The sequence below is a fragment of the Salvelinus namaycush genome, chromosome 22, assembly GCF_016432855.1.
Source record: "Salvelinus namaycush isolate Seneca chromosome 22, SaNama_1.0, whole genome shotgun sequence".
In the NCBI taxonomy this organism is placed as follows: domain Eukaryota; kingdom Metazoa; phylum Chordata; class Actinopteri; order Salmoniformes; family Salmonidae; genus Salvelinus; species Salvelinus namaycush.
This window is the reverse complement of record NC_052328.1, coordinates 30,003,743-30,019,823: the sequence shown is the minus strand read 5'-3', so window position 1 is coordinate 30,019,823 and position 16,081 is coordinate 30,003,743. Positions and strand designations below refer to the sequence as shown.

The following is a 16,081-nucleotide window of genomic DNA, read 5'->3' as shown; positions in this document are numbered from 1 at the left end:
CATTATGTTTATCTCCAGATTTAAATGGCAATTCACATTTGAAGGTAATATAGAGACACATGGCATTTTCATTTCATTAATAGGACATTTGAACAGCATTTAAATATTGTTTATACTTCATATGTTGACAAAGTGCACATGTGGGGTTTGAACCTGCAATGTCTGGTTCCCAAGCCAGGTATTTTATCCTCATCGCCACCAGGCAACCCGTGAAATATCACGTTTGCATAAGTGTTCAGACCCTTTACTCCGTACTTTGTTGAAGCACCTTAGGCAAAGATTACAGCCTCAAGTCTTCTTGGGTAGGACGCTACAAGCTTGGCACACCTGTATTTGGGGAGTTTCTCCCATTCTTCTCTGCAGATCCTCTCAAGCTAAGTCAGGTTGGATGGGGAGCATCGCTGCACAGTTATTTTCAGGTCTCTCCAGAGATGTTCAAATTAGGTTCAAGTCCGGGCTCTGGCTGAGCCACTTAAGGACATACAGAGACTTGTCCCGAAGCCACTCCTGCTTTGTCTTGGCTGTGTGCTTAGGGTCGTTGTCCTGTTGGAAGGTGAACCTTCGCCCCAGTCTGAGGTCCAGAGTGCTCTGGAGCAGGTTTTCATCAAGGATCTCTCTGTACTTTGCACAGTTAATCTTTCCTTCGATCCTCACTACTCTCCCAGTCCCTGCCTCTGAAAAACATCCCCACAGTATGATGCTGCCACCACCATGCTTCACCATATGGACGCTGACAGGTTTGCTCCAGACGTGACACTTGGCATTCAGGCCAGTCTTTATTTCATCAGACCAGAGAATCTTGGTTTATCATGGTCTGAGAGTCTTTAGGTGCCTTTTGGTTTAACATAATAATGACGACTCCACCAACATTAAGTTTGCCGACGACACAACAGTGTTAGGCATGATCACCTACAACGATGGGACAGCCTATAGGGAGTAGGTCAGAGACCTGGCAGTGTGGTACCAGGACAACAATCTCTACCTCAAGGTGAGCAAGACAAAGGAAATGATCGTGGACTACAGGAAAAGGAGGGCTGAATACGCCCCCATTCTCATCGACAGGGCTGTAGTACGGCGGGTTGAGAACTTCAAATTACTTAGTGTCCACATCACCAACATACTATCATGGTCCAAACACACCAAGACAGTCTTGACGAGGTCACGACAACGCCTTTTCCCCCTCGGGAAACTAAAAAGATTTGGCATGGGTCCTCAGATCCTCAAAAGGTTCTACAGCTGCAACATCGAGAGCATCCTGACTGGTTGCATCATTGCCTGGTATGGCAACTGCTCGGCCTCCGACCGCAAGGCACTACAGAGGGTAGTGCGTACGGCCCAGTACATCACTGGGGCTAAGCTGCCTGCCATCATATCTACATGTACATACTACCTCAATCAGCCCGACTAACCGGTGCCTGTATATGTCACGATCGTCGTACGAACTGGAAATATACTCAGACCAACGTGCAGCGTGATTTTGGTTCCACATGTTTAATAAAGGAAACTCACAAAAACAATAAACAGCAAACGAAACGTGAAGCTCAAGCAGTGCTCACAGGCAACTACACAGAAACAAGATCCCACAAAACACAATGGGGAAATGGCTGCCTAAATATGATCCCCAATCAGAGACAACGATAAACAGCTGCCTCTGATTGGGAACCATACCAGACCAACATAGAAATAAATGCACTAGATCACCCACCCTAGTCACACCCTGACCTAACCAAAATAGCGAATAAAAAGGCTCTCTATGGTCAGCGCGTGACAGTATATAGCCTCGCTACTGTATATAGCCTCGCTACTGTTATTTTTCACTGTCTTTTTACTGTTGTTTTTATTTCTTTACTTACCTATTGTTCACCTAATACCTTTTTTTTGGTGCATTTTTATAGCGTTTCACTGTAAGGTCGACACCTGTTGTATTCGGCGCACGTGACAAATAAACTTTGATTTGATTTGATTATATTACCTGGAAACCTAATAAGAACTTTTGGGGAATGTTCTGTGGTGGTGGTTGCAGATGTTGTGCCTAACATTTTAGTGAATATTCCAAGGATATTTAATTGAAGACAAAAAAAATCTAAATCAAATGTTACCATGCTAATGTTAGTATTTTATCTAACGTTAGGATCTAACTATAACTTAAATGGGATTTTAGCTAATGTTCACGGTTTGTTGGGAAGAGTCCAGGAAAGTTAGCTTCACAGAGAAGAATATTACACATTTAAGGAGAAAAGCTTAAAGTTAACAGATGGCAGACTTCAGGAATTGATCCAGTATTACAACAGCAACGTGCTAAAATGTGTCACCCTACGTCATTGTAAGTAGCTGAAATACATACTTTAAGTCAAGTTATCAAAGCTTGTTGATCTGTAAATGTATCAAAAGATCCACTGAAGGTTCAGACAGAGGTATCCTGCATCTTTGAGGTCAAACATAGAAAAGAAGAGTCAAGAACCAAAGTGACAAACATGCAGTTTGTGAGGAAGTGTTTATGCGGCTTTGGTGACAGGGTGGCAGTTTTGCTTGCGTGTGTGCATGTGTGCGTAGAGGAAACAGGAAACAGAGCTTTAGAGGTGGTGACAGAGACGCAGAGCTCTTCTGACCGTGCCTGTCTATCAGTATCATGGTCTATGTTGCATGACAAGCCTTTAGGTCACTACATGGATATCAAACGACTCAGTTTTACAACCTTTGGTAGTTCAACCTTTTCCTGCACAGTCTAAAGCGGCTGTACCAGGGACAGGCAAGATGTAGTACTTCCTTCTTTGAGGGCTTACTTTTAAATTCAATCAGTGTTAGCTAACTATGAGGGATTGGCGCCAGTCTATGGACCGGAGGTTGAAAAACATTGAACTAAAAGGTCTCCAATCACTGTGGATGTCTTCAATAACTGGAATCAGTGATTCTACATGAATACATGTCTCCAGGTTTTTATTTTGGAGGGGGGGATATTGCGGAATTACAACACCTTATGTTTCAGCCTTTATAAATTAACCTGTGAATGTCATAAGCATGTTCCAGCATTTGGAATTTTTACAATAACCGATCATTCCCCTTTTAGCTTATAGATCACCACTAGAATATTTAATGTATCAACATTTAAGAATGCAGTAACACTATTCTGCAGGATTTCAACAAATTAAATATTATTTGAATCTGCATAGCTACACTTTAATTGCTGAAAAATGCACAGATACTCATGACATCTGTAACGATCGTCGTATAGAGGAGAAGGAGAAGACCAAGGTGCAGCGTGGTAAGTATTCATAATTCCTTTAAATTAATACGAATACTAGAACAAAACAACAAAAACGATAAACGAACAGTTCTGCAAGGTGACATACACTAAACAGAAAACAACCACCCACAAACACAGGTGGGAACAGGCTACCTAAGTATGATTCTCAATCAGAGACAACGATAGACAGCTGCCTCTGATTGAGAACCATACCAGGCCAAACACACAGAAATACAAAACAAGGACAACATAGAACACCAGACATCGAATGCGCACCCAAACTCACGCCCTGACCAACCAAAATAGAGACATAAAAAGGATCTCTACGGTCAGGGCGTGACAACATCTGTGTTTATTTATTAAGCATTATACAACAGGTGGGTCAAATCCTTAATGCTGATTGGTTAAAACCACCTTCCAGCCGGTGTCCATTCCACAAGTTACCACCGGCTAAATCTATGATGTTAAAATGCCTATTTACTCTGATCTGACAGTCCAGAGCTCTATTTTCATGTCATCTGACCAAAGCACCAGTTCCAATCCAAGTGCCAATGCCGCTCAGTAAACTACAGGTGTTAACATTTGTTAGATGACGTGAAAATAGAGCTCTTTGGCCACGCACACCAGTGGTGGGTTTGGTGTCGAAATGAGAACGCATGAGCAGAATATAACCCCATAACTACTGTAAAATATGTTGGTGGATCTTTGATGTTATGGGGCTATTTTTACTTCCACTGGTCCTGGGGCCGGTGTTGACTTCAACGGAATCATGAACTTTACCCAGTACCAGGACATTTTTGCCAAAAACCTGGTTACCTCTGCCAGGAAGCTGAAACTTAGCTGCAAGTGGATCTTCCAGCAAGACAATAACCCCAAGCACACATCAAAATCCAGAAATAATTGGTTAATTGGCCATAAAAATTTACATCAGTCTCCGGACTTGAAACCCATTGAAGACCTGAGGTTTGAATTTAAGAGGGCAGTCCATAAGCGCAGAAGGAGGATCTGGAAGGATTCTGTATGGAGAATTGGTCTAAGATATCTCCCAACTCATAAAACATTTTAGAAAAAGGCTCAGTGCCATTATCTTCGTAAGGGGTGTCAATAATTTGACCCCATCATTAAAAAATAAAATCACTTGTTAAACAAAATCTATTTCTGACCTATTATTATTATTTTAATGATTTATTTAATACAGTAATTTTTGCTCATCATCATCAAGGGTGACAATAATTTGGGACCCCACTCTAGCTCTACAGATTCATAATACAAAGAGTTTACTTTTTCGACAGGCTATTGTGCAGCTTTAGCAGAGAAGCCTTTCTGTGGGCTGTCAGAAAGACTATGGCGAACTAACAAGGTTTAACAACACTGCCTAGGTTGATAGAACTGCATCTGATTGAAAAAGGTCAGCTCTCTCTCTCTTACACACGTACAAACTTTCTATGCTTTAGATCCAATCTCTGCTTTCTGCAAAATAACAATAATCGTATGCCTTACTCATTGGTTCTACTACAAGGGCAAATGGAGGGTTTGGTCAGTTTCTGTGTAAAAATCTGTTTGAATTTCATGCTTATTCCTTTCGAAAGAAATAGGAATCCAAACCCTGTTTCTTCAGAGTAAAGTGTGAAGGGTGTCTCATTGAGTAATAAGGCTGTCATAAGAAGAGCTGCAGAAACATTTTCTTTACACCATGTAAATTAATGTAATGATTGCACAATGAACAATTGAGCTGATTTAACAGCTTATTATAGCTGTGGCAATTTTCTGGAAGATGATCGCTTTGAGACATTGATGCTCCTATTTTCCAAACCAAACACCACCTATAACATTCTGCAATGCCAACAGTATTTGACAAAGTAATCTATTTGGGGCCAGAGGGACCACAACAAAATTATCGCCTGAAATGGGTACCATGTTGAAATTGAGTTTCCCATCATTGTAGCAGGAGATAGCAGTTAACACAGTTTAAATTAAATTTCTCTCCCCACTTTAGAGTGCAGCTACACTGGTTTGTATTGATTTTACCTATCTGCCAAGTGTGTGTATTTGTGAATGTGTGCAAAAGCATCAGTTTCATTACAGGGCGTAGTGATAAAGTGTTGGCACTATGATCTATGACAGCAGACATAACTTATCTCCTGACAGAAACACAGTAGACTGGAGTGTATCTAAACACTGATGTATAGTATACTGCAGATATACAATAAAATAATTTTGCGTAATGATGTATAAAAAAATATATATACATTGTATAGGGGAGAGTGGGGTAAGTTGTGCCAAAGGGGTAAGTTGAGCCACCCTTGTTTCTAGGAAACCATACACAAAATGTATATTTTGACCAAATATTTAGGAAGAGGTCATCATTTCATGGAGTCCATAAAAGAAGCAACCAGATGGAAAAAGTAAGGTCCAAATGATTTTCACCAAGTCAAATGAATTTATTGTTTGAGGTTTCATGATGCTTGTATCTAAACCAAAGTAGATAATTTAAAGATGGTTCAATACATCAGATAGGGTCTCTATACGTTTCAACATGAGGTCCTAAACCTAGCAAGAAAGTGCATCCTTGTAGCTGTGTGGGCTAATATAGTCAAAATGTTTGCTTTGGGGGCCTCCCGAGTGGCGCAGCGGTCTAAGGCACTGCATCGCAGTGCTAGCTGCGTCACTACAGATCCTGGTTCGATCCCAGGCTGTTTCGCAGTTGGCCGTGACCGGGAGACCCATGAGGTGGCACACAATTGGCTCAGCGTCGTCCGGGTTAGGGGAGGGTTTGGCCGGCCCGGGTTGTCCTTGTCCCATCACGCTCTAGCGACTCCTATGGTGGGCCCGGGCGCAATGCATGCTGACACGGTCGCCAGGTGTACGGTGTTTCCTTCAATACATTGGTGCGGCTGGTTTCTGGGTTAAGCGAGCAGTGTGTCAAGAAGCAGTGAGGCATGGCAGGGTCGTGTTTCGGAGAACGCACGGCTCTCGACCTTCGCTTCTCCCGAGTCCATACAGGAGTTGCAGCGATGGGACAAAACTAATTACCAGTTGGATATCACGAAATTGGGGAGAAAAAGGGATATATTTTTCTTTTTTTATTGTTGAGCCAATGGCAAGTTGAGCAAACTGAAGTGTCTTCTTCCCAGGAGTAATACAAGGCATTATTGCTGGAATATGAGGTAACCACAGTGCCTGGCCTATGTTTAAAGCCCACACAGTGTTTGTTAGGTGTAAAGCCTGTGTTAAAATATGCATGTGATGAATTATGTTTGGGAATAAAGATATGCATGGTTTAAAAAAAGTAGTGGTAATATTTAATTCAGTACAGAAACTTGTAGGTAGCTTAATTAACCCTGTCCCGCGGCTCAACTTACACCATACCCAGGGTACGTTGTGCCAAGACCCTACTTTTTTGGGGACAAGCTATGTTTTCAAAACTGTGATGTTTACATACATTCTGATTATTTCCAGGAATACACAACATCCGGAAATATATGGAGATATCTTTGTTAGAAAGAATGCAAAGAATGGCTCAACTTACCCCAATCCCCCCTACAGTGCTTGCGTTCACACACACACACACACACAAATGTGCCTAGAATGCAGTATGAAGAGGGTATTCATACCCAATGTTCAGTCTTACCCAATGTAGCTTTCCAAAGCAAAACTGTTACTGTAAAATTGTGTCCATGCCATCCCTATCATTCATTGCACAAAGATGAAGTTGGCTCATATTGGTGCGATAAACCTTATTGTCAAACAAAGTGTTGAGCCATTCTTAGCGAAAAAGTCCCCACGGGCACTTTAAAAATCCTTTGTCCGTTAATTTGCTATAAAATAGTATTCTGACAAAGGATTTGATAAAATAGTATTCTGACAAGAGGATTTGAAGCAGGGCTCAATGGGACTTCCCTGCATAAATAAAGATAAAAAATGTCCTGCATGCTGTCTGCAAAAGGGAAGCATATGTGACAGAATATTATACCATTACGTTGTCACTGCTGCCTTTGAAGATGAAGATCAGATACTACACAGGTCCATGTGATTCCAGTGCTCCTCTCTACTGTAGACTAGAGCTCTCTCTCTCCTCTCTACTGTAGACTAGAGCTCTCTCTCTCCTCTCTACTGTAGACTAGAGCTCTCTCTCTCTCCTCTCTACTGTAGACTAGAGCAGCTCTCTCTCTCCTCTCTACTGTAGACTAGAGCTCTCTCTCTCTCCTCTCTACTGTAGACTAGAGCTCTCTCTCTCCTCTCTACTGTAGACTAGAGCTCTCTCTCTCCTCTCTACTGTAGACTAGAGCTCTCTCTCTCTCCTCTACTGTAGACTAGAGCTCTCTCTCTCCTCTACTGTAGACTAGAGCTCTCTTTCTCCTCTCTACTGTAAACTAGAGCTCTCTCTCTTCTCTCTACTGTAGACTAGAGCTCTCTCTCTCCTCTCTACTGTAGACTAGAGCTCTCTCTCTCCTCTACTGTAAACTAGAGCTCTCTCTCTTCTCTCTACTGTAGACTAGAGCTCTCTCTCTCTCCTCTCTACTGTAGACTAGAGCTCTCTCTCTCTCCTCTCTACTGTAGACTCACTAACTTCTTAGTGGACAGATACAGATGTAGGATCTTCATTTGTCCCAGCATACTTCCCTGCATAAATAAAGATAAAAAATGTCCTGCATGCTGTCTGCAATGGGAGTTCTCTCTCTCTCCTCTACTGTAGACTAGAGCTCTCTCTCTCTCCTCTCTACTGTAGACTAGAGCTCTCTCTCTCTCCTCTCTACTGTAGACTAGAGCTCTCTCTCTCTCTTCTCTACTGTAGACTAGAGCTCTCTCTCTCTCCTCTCTACTGTAGACTAGAGCTCTCTCTCTCTCCTCTCTACTGTAGACTCACTAACTTCTTAGTGGACAGATACAGATGTAGGATCTTCATTTGTCCCAGTTTGCTACGGCAGGATACATTTTTCGTAAGGGAAAATCAAGTCTGAAATTTCAAAGTGGAAATTACAAACCTCAAATAGTTTCTCCCTCCCGCTCTCTCTCTCTGGACAGGACGGAAGGTGACACCTGGAGCCATGTTGCTAGGGGTGCTTGGACAGGATGCAAGGTAACACCTGGAGCCATGTTGTCACGATCGTCATAATAAGTGGACCAAGGCGCAGCGGGATATGAGGACATCTTCTTTTAATAAAGATGACGAAACACGAAACGAACACTTTTACAAAACAAAACAACCGTGAAGCTACAAACGTTAGTGCACACACAAGCTACAAACATTCAACATAGACAATTACCCACAAACACCTAAAGCCTATGGCTGCCTTAAATATGGCTCCCAATCAGAGACAACAATAAACAGCTGTCTCTGATTGAGAACCAAATCAGGCAACCATAGACTTTCCTAAACACCTACACTGAACACAACCCCATACATACTACAAAACACCCTAAACAATACACACACCCTAAACTAGACAAAAACCCACAAACATCCCATGTCACACCCTGACCTAACTAAACTAATAAAGAAAATCAATATAACAAAGGCCAGAGTGTGACAGTACCCCCCCCCAAAGGTGCGGACTCCGACCGCAAAACCTGACACAGAAGGGGAGGGTCCGGGTGGGCCTTCCTATGGCGGCGGCTCGGGTGCGGGACGTGGACCCCCCTCCACCATAGTCACTACCCGCTTTGGTGGCGCCTCTGGAACGGCGAGTCCCGGACTGAATACCATCCCAGAGGGCGCCACTGGACGGAGGGGCAGCTCCGGACTGAGGGGCAGCTCCGGACTGAGGGGCAGCTCCGGACTGAGGGGCAGCTCCGGACTGAGGGGCAGCTCCGGACTGAGGGGCGGATCCTGGCTGGCTGGCTCTGGCGGATCCTGGCTGGTTGGCTCTGGCGGATCCTGGCTGGCTGGCTCTGGCGGATCCTGGCTGGCTGGCTCTGGCGGATCCTGGCTGGCTGGCTCTGGCGGATCCTGGCTGGCTGGCTCTGGCGGATCCTGGCTGGCTGGCTCTGGCGGATCCTGGCTGGCTGGCTGGCGGATCCTGGCTGGCTGGCGGATCCTGGCTGGCTGGCGGATCCTGGCTGGCTGGCGGATCCTGGCTGGCTGGCTGATCCTGGCGGGCTGGCTCTGGCGGATCCTGGCGGGCTGGCTCTGGCGGATCCTGGCGGGCTGGCTCTGGCGGATCCTGGCGGGCTGGCTCTGGCGGATCCTGGCGGGCTGGCTCTGGCGGATCCTGGCTGGCGGGCGGCTCTGGCGGATCCTGGCTGGCGGGCGGCTCTGGCGGATCCTGGCTGGCGGGCGGCTCTGGCGGATCCTGGCTGGCGGGCGGCTCTGGCGGATCCTGGCTGGCGGGCGGCTCTGGCGGATCCTGGCTGGCGGGCGGCTCTGGCGGATCCTGGCTGGCGGATCCTGGCTGGCGGGCGGCTCTGGCGGATCCTGGCTGGCGGGCGGCTCTGGCGGATCCTGGCTGGCGGGCGGCTCTGGCTGCTCATGGCTGGCGGACGGCTCTGGCTGCTCATGGCTGGCGGACGGCTCTGGCTGCTCATGGCTGGCGGACGGCTCTGGCTGCTCATGGCTGGCGGACGGCTCTGGCTGCTCATGGCTGGCGGACGGCTCTGGCTGCTCATGGCTGGCGGACGGCTCTGGCTGCTCATGGCTGGCGGACGGCTCTGGCTGCTCATGGCAGGCGGACGGCTCTGGCTGCTCATGGCTGGCTGACGGCTCTGGCTGCTCATGGCTGGCTGACGGCTCTGGCTGCTCATGGCTGGCTGACGGCTCTGGCTGCTCATGGCTGGCTGACGGCTCTGGCTGCTCATGGCTGGCTGACGGCTCTGGCTGCTCATGGCTGGCTGACGGCTCTGGCTGCTCATGGCTGGCTGACGGCTCTGGCTGCTCATGGCTGGCTGACGGCTCTGGCTGCTCATGGCTGGCTGACGGCTCTGGCTGGTCATGGCTGGCTGACGGCTCTGGCTGGTCATGGCTGACTGGCGGCTCTGGCAGATCCTGGCTGACTGGCGGCTCTGGCAGATCCTGGCTGACTGGTGGCTCTGGCAGATCCTGGCTGACTGGCGGCCTTGGAAGATCCTGGCTGACTGGCGGCTCTGGAAGATCCTGGCTGACTGGCGGCTCTGGAAGATCCTGGCTGACTGGCGGCTCTGGAAGATCCTGGCTGACTGGCGGCTCTGGAAGATCCTGGCTGACTGGCGGCTCTGGAGGATCCTGGCTGGTTGGCGGCTCTGGCGGATCCTGGCTGACTGGCGGCTCTAGCGGCTCCTGACTGACGAACGGCTCTGACGGCTCGGGACAGACGGGCGGCTCTAATGGCTCGGGACAGACGGATGGCTCAGATGGCGCTGGGCAGACGGATGGCTCAGATGGCGCTGGGCAGACGGATGGCTCAGATGGCGCTGGGCAGACGGATGGCTCAGATGGCGCTGGGCAGACGGATGGCTCAGATGGCGCTGGGCAGACGGATGGCTCAGATGGCGCTGGGCAGACGGATGGCTCAGATGGCGCTGGGCAGACGGATGGCTCAGATGGCGCTGGGCAGACGGATGGCTCAGATGGCGCTGGGCAGACAGATGGCTCAGATGGCGCTGGGCAGACGGATGGCTCAGATGGCGTTGGGCAGACGGATGGCTCAGATGGCGTTGGGCAGATGGATGGCTCAGATGGCGTTGGCCAGACGGCCGACTCTGACCTGCTGAGGGGCACAGTAGGCCTGGTGCGTGGTGCCGGAACTGGTGGTACCGGACTGGAGACACGCACCTCAAGGCTAGTGCGGGGAGCAGGAACAGGGCACACTGAGTTCTCGAGGCGCACTATAGGCCTGGTGCGTGGTACCGGGACTGGTGGTACCGGGCTGAGGGCACGCACCTCAGGGCGAGTGCGGGGAGAAGGATCAGTGCGTACAGGGCTCTGGAGACGCACATGAGGCTTGGTGCTTGGTGCCGGAACTGGTGGTACCGGGCTGGGGACGCGCACCATAGGGCGAGTGCGTGGAGGAGGAACAGGGCTCTGGAGACACACTGGAAGCCTGGTGCGTGGTGTAGGCACTGGTGGTAATGGGCTGGAGACACGCACCACAGGGCTAGTGCGTGGAGAAGGAACAGGACACACCGGGTTGTGAAGGTGTACTGGAGACCTGGTGTGTATAGCCGGCATCAAATCTTCCGGAACTTTAACACAAGTTTCAGGCTGAGTACGAGGAACTGACACAGGTGGCATCGGACAGCTAACACGCTCCTCAGGGAGAATGCCATGCATACTCTGCCAAACCAACAGCTCTCTCTCTTCACTCTCCTCCAATTTCGTCAACAACTCCTCGAATGTCTCATAATCTCCCCTTCGTTCACTCTCCTCCAATCTGTCCAATAACTCCTCGACAATCTCAGACTCACCCCTCAACTTCGCCGACTGCTCCAAGTGCCCCCCCCCCAAGAATTTTTTTGGGCTGTTTCTCGGGCTTCCTACCGTGTCGCCGTGCTGCCTCCATCTCTGCCTTGGGGCGGTGATATTCCCCTGGCTGTGCCCAGGGTCCTCTCCCGTCTAGGATTTCCTCCCACGTCCAGGAGTCTTGACATCGCTGCTGCTGCTTTTTTCCACGCTGCTTGGTCCTGGTTTGGTGGGTAATTCTGTCACGATCGTCATAATAAGTGGACCAAGGCGCAGCGAGATATGAGGACATCTTCTTTTAATAAAGATGACGAAACACGAAACAAACACTTTTACAAAACAAAACAACAAACGACCGTGAAGCTACAAACGTTAGTGCACACACAAGCTACAAACGTTCAACATAGACAATTACCCACAAACACCTAAAGCCTATGGCTGCCTTAAATATGGCTCCCAATCAGAGACAACAATAAACAGCTGTCTCTGATTGAGAACCAAATCAGGCAACCATAGACTTTCCTAAACACCTACACTGAACACAACCCCATACATACTACAAAACACCCTAAACAATACACACACCCTAAACTAGACAAAAACCCACAAACATCCCATGTCACACCCTGACCTAACTAAACTAATAAAGAAAATCAATATAACAAAGGCCAGAGTGTGACACATGTTGCTAGGGGTGCTTGGACAGGATGGGAGGTAACACCTGGAGCCATGTTACTAGGGGTGCTTGGACAGGATGGGAGGTAACACCTGGAGCCATGTTACTAGGGGTGCTTGGACAGGATGGGAGGTAACACCTGGAGCCATGCTACTAGGGGTGCTTGGACAGGATGGGAGGTAACACCTGGAGCCATGTTACTAGGGGTGCTTGGACAGGATGGGAGGTAACACCTGGAGCCATGTTACTAGGGGTGCTTGGACAGGATGGGAGGTAACACCTGGAGCCATGTTACTAGGGGTGCTTGGACAGGATGGAAGGTAACACCTGGAGCCATGCTACTAGGGGTGCTTGGACAGGATGGAAGTTAACACCTGGAGCCATGCTACTAGGGGTGCTTGGACAGGATGGAAGGTAACACCTGGAGCCATGCTACTAGGGGTGCTTGGACAGGATGGAAGGTAACACCTGGAGCCATGCTACTAGGGGTGCTTGGACATGATGGAAGGTAACACCTGGAGTCATGCTACTAGGGGTGCTTGGACAGGATGGAAGGTAACACCTGGAGCCATGCTACTAGGGGTGCTTGGACAGGATGCAAGGTAACACCTGGAGCCATGTTACTAGGGGTGCTTGGACAGGATGGGAAGTAACACCTGGAGCTTGGTATGGCATGGGATCAAAGGCAGTGGAAAGAGACCTGCTCTGCTCTTTGTGTGTGCTACTGTACCATTCTCTTGGCAGTGAGAACCTAATTAGTACTTCTGAGATAGAGTGTGTGTGTGTGTGTGTGTGTGTGTGTGTGTGTGTGTGTGTGTGTGTGTGTGTGTGTGTGTGTGTGTGTGTGTGTGTGTGTGTGTGTGTGTGTGTGTGTGTGTGTGTGTGTGTCATCAATGCAACACTGCTGGCTCGTCAACAGCCACGTCATTGTCCCTCTGGGGATATGTATGCATCAGCAAATCAATATTCCATATGATGACAATAATATGCTAATGTTCATATTCAGAAACTGCAACTAGCCACAAAAAGTCATTACACAGTCTACAAAATATACCGTACATGTACTACACATTAAACATGCATCCCCAGGAAGAATGGCTGCTGCTTTGGCAAAAGCTCATCGGTATCTGAATAAACCAATAAACAGAATCACTGACAGAGCAGTGGTGTTATAACAAGACCTGATGAGAGATTCAGGGGAAACAGGGACAAAGGTATTAACACACATAATGTACTTCAAAATATTTTAGGATGCCTAAGATTGGTAACACTTTACTGTAGGGGACCTTATGAATGCATTCATAAAGCCTTTATAACAGCTACATAACACATAAAGACAGGACACCTACAGTAAAGAGTCACCAATCCTAGGCATCCTAAAGTCCTAATCTTTTGAAGTACAGCATGTGTGTTAATACCTTTGTCCCTGTTTCACCTGAATCTCTCCATCAGGTCTTGTTATAACACCAGAGCTCTGTCAGTGATTCTGCTTTAAATGGAATCAGCCAACAGCTGTCTTACTTTGAAGACAGTTTACAGACAGTTGTCAAAAACCCTATAATGCTCAGGGCCAACCGTTGCTATAGTGACAAGACAGCTGTATAACTCCCCTGTCAATGATGTGATCTTCGGCTGCTGCCAATAACAAATCACAGCAGTTGGTAAAAATAGAATCGTGCCGAGTCGGACATTTTTATAGCGAATAATGGAATAGTCTGTCAGGGTTTAAACTGGATGGAATCATACAGTAGTCATTCCACTTGAATCTTCTGATGCTTTTCCAAGCTTCTTTCTATTCAGAACAAAACCTACAGCATGACCTTCACAATACACAAACCCCAACTCTTGGATTGTGTCCCCATCGTTAAAGTGTATAGAATCCCTACTAGGACTTAATTTATGCCACAATGGTGCACAAAACAACCTTGGAGCTCTGCAGGTTATGAAATGGAAACAAGGAGAGAAACCAATTCAGAGTACTGAAATGCACCTGTACAACCGCTGTACCTCTCCCCGTCTCCCTCTTTGTCTCTCACCATGGAAACGGAGGCTGAGGTGCAGGGAGTGCATCTGAACCTGTTGTTCTGTGGGTGCTGTAAAGTAGTGAGAAACCGGGTCTGCGTCCCAAACGGTACACTGTTCCCTATGTAGTGTACTACTTTTGACCAGGGTCCATAGGGCTCTGGCCAAAACTAGTGCACTAGGTAAGGAATAGGGTGCCATTTGGGATGCACACAGGGTGTGAGAGGAGCTGAGGCAGATGGTGCTGGAGGTAGTGAGTGATTGCAGGGGGATTGCTCAGCTCAATTGATCCTGCCTAGTATATTTCTCCTGGTTCTCCTGCTGCAGTTACTCCTAGACAACTGAGAGCCAGCCAGCCATATAACTGGTCTACGGTCTGTGCCCTATATGGCATGCGTGTGTCAGTCTCTGGCTGTCTTTAGACGTAGCCTTGCGAAATGGATGGATGGAATAAAAAGGATGGCTAGGTGATTATCATTCCCTACATTTTGCCATAACCACTGACAGATATGATATTGGTGATCATGTAAGTTACGGTAACAGCAGCCATATTGTTGGAGAGAGATTGAGAGCTACAGTATGGAAGAGAGATGTAAGACTAATTGAATCTCACCAGGTTAGATGATTCATCGCCCCTGAATGAACGTTTCAAAGAGCTCAGGAGTGGCAAACACTTGTTATTTGCATACAAATGCTCATGCCGTTGTGATGCAAATATAATGATGCGAAATAGTGTCAGAAAATGGTTTTGGGGACAGTAGAGTGTTTGCTGTGCTCCCTGTTTCCTGGCTGGATGGAGTGCAGGGCCATCGATTCAGACAGTTTAAGGGGATATGAGATAATGGGTTGGTCAAATCAATTCAAAATAGAGCCCCTAAAAGGCCCAATACAGCCATTTTTATCTCAATATCAAATCATTTCTGGGTAACAATGAAGTACCTTACTGTAATAGTTTTCCATTAAAATTATTTTAAAAATATATATTTCTCAAGCAGTAATTTTGCTAGGACTCACTGGGAGTGGTCTGAGTGGGGAAGGGAATAGCACCAAAGTGATGGAGGAGCCTAATGTGATGTAAATGTGAAAACTAGCTGATATTGACAGAGAGGTTTGGAATGCTCTTTGTTATTGGTCTATTAAATTTATACCGTCTGGTGACGTCACCAGGCAAGCCAAAACTCCACCAATAAAAAACCTGCTGATTAGAAGTTCCTATGTAGATTGCATTTTCAACAAGCAACTATCAGGAAATAACAACGATCAAATTTGACTTTTACAGTGTTAGTTTCATCAGCTGTGGTACAATATGATACAAAACAGAGGAAAAACTGAATTTTGACTGCCTTGGCCTTTTAGGGTCAGTGGAGCCCAAATGTATGATGGGGTGAACATGACAATATTACCAGATCAAGCTGCTCCAGTGTTCTGTTTATATAGAACCAATGAATTCAATTCTAACAACAACAACAACATTCCATCATGAGACTTGAGAGGATCATTTATTTACAAGGGGAAAAAGAAAACATAAAGGAACCCTTTACCCTTAGATCTGTTTCCCAAACCTCTCAGAGTTCACCCAGCCAGTCCAGAATGTATTCCAGAATCCACAGCTGATTCAAATGGTCACCTAACCATCAAGCCCTTCTGTTAAATCAGCGGCGATAATTCTGGAATACATCATATGTGGACTGGATGGGGGTACTCCAGGAGAGGATTGGGAAACATTGCCTTAGATCATGACAAAAAAAACATGGAGTCCCATGTA

General features: G+C 47.1%; 1 protein-coding gene across 1 annotated transcript in view; it reads right to left on the bottom strand.

The window, feature by feature from the left end:
• The window catches only part of LOC120017837 (potassium voltage-gated channel subfamily H member 1-like), a 99,264-nt gene that overhangs the window by 50,334 nt on the left and 32,849 nt on the right, over positions 1 to 16,081 (bottom strand). The window lies entirely within an intron of this gene.